This window comes from Marmota monax, unplaced genomic scaffold, assembly GCF_021218885.2.
Source record: "Marmota monax isolate L192 unplaced genomic scaffold, Marmota_monax_Labrador192_F-V1.1 WCK01_AAM20220418_F8-fsc00002, whole genome shotgun sequence".
Classification (NCBI taxonomy): Eukaryota; Metazoa; Chordata; class Mammalia; order Rodentia; family Sciuridae; genus Marmota; species Marmota monax.
Window position 1 is genome coordinate 9,857,059 of NW_026693571.1, and position 1,361 is coordinate 9,858,419.

Here is a 1,361-nt window from a genome sequence, read left to right on the forward strand (position 1 = left end):
CATTCACCTATTGAAGGGCATCTAGGTTTCTTCCACAGTTTAGCTATTATGAATTGAGCTGCTATAAACATTGAGGTGGCTGTGTCACCATAGTATGCTAATTTTAAGTCCTTTGGGTTCAGATTGAGGAGTGGAATAGCTGGGTCAAATGGTGGTTCTGTTCCAAGTTTTCTAAGGAATCTCCATACTGCTTTCCAAAGTGGGTACATCATTTTGCAATCCTACCAGCAATGAATCAGTGTATCTTTCCCCCCACATCTTTGCCAGCACTTATTGTTGCTTGAATTCTTGATAATTGCCATTCTAGAGTGAGATAGAGTGGTTTTAATTTGCATTTCTCTAATTGCTAGAGACGTTGAACATTTTTTCATAAATTTGCTAATCGATTGTATATCTTCTTCTGTTAAGTGTCTGCTCATAGGAAGTGCCAGTTTAAATCTCAGGATAGCAGTTATTTCTGCAGGGATGGGGGAGGGGGTGTGACTGGAATGAGGCACACAGGGGTGTTGCTGGGGTAGATTGGTGCAGGAACTCTGGCCCACAGAATTCTATTTCTTGACCTGAGTGACAGTTATAGGGTATTAATATGGCAATTCAGTGACTATACCTTTGTTTTGTGAGGTTGTTTTTATTTCCTTTTATCTGGGTATTATAGTACATTTATAAAGATTTTCTTTAACAGTCTTTAAAAAGATGTATTTTTAGGGCTGGGGATGTAGCTCAGTTGGTAGAGTGCTTGCCTCACATGCATAAGGCCCTGGGTTCAACCCCCAGCACCACCAAAAGAAAAAAAGGATGTATTTTTAAAACTGTTTTTGGTTGTAAGCTCCTTCAATATTCTAATCAAAGTTCTTCCCAGGAAAAGGCACCAACATTTGAGTATTTCTTAAAGGGTCAGGGGATCCATGGACACTTCCAAATCTCCATTCTAGCTCTATCCCACTGGGAACTATGAACTCCAGATGAAGAATTCCTATTTAAAATATGCTTCACTCAGAGGAAGGGTAAGTTGGATTTCAGCAAAATTGATAGCAAATGAAATTAATAGAGAACTAGCTTGCCCTGAGCTGAAATAAACTGTGTTTTCGCATAAAGAAGAGATTCCTAAATTGGAGTCTGTTAGAGGAATTTCGAGGAGTCTGAGCACTCCCTGAAATGTGATAACATTTTTGTATGTGTGAGAGCATTTTTTCTGGTAAAAAGGTCCAAAGATTTTATTAATTATCTAAAAGGTCTACAACCCCAGGTGTTCAGGGAGAAACTGAACAAGCTGTAGTGCATCTCCTCGTTGCTGAGGTGCTGTGATGATGGGTGCTTTTTGTGCTTTTGACTGACTGAGACAAGGATGCTGTGCTGGGGAC

General features: G+C 39.8%; 1 non-coding gene across 1 annotated transcript; it reads left to right on the plus strand.

Annotated features, from left to right (window-relative positions):
* Positions 1–709: 709 nt before the first annotated feature.
* Positions 710–782, plus strand: Trnav-cac (transfer RNA valine (anticodon CAC)). Its single transcript has one exon. It is a non-coding gene; the product is annotated as a tRNA-Val (tRNA).
* Positions 783–1,361: the final 579 nt, after the last annotated feature.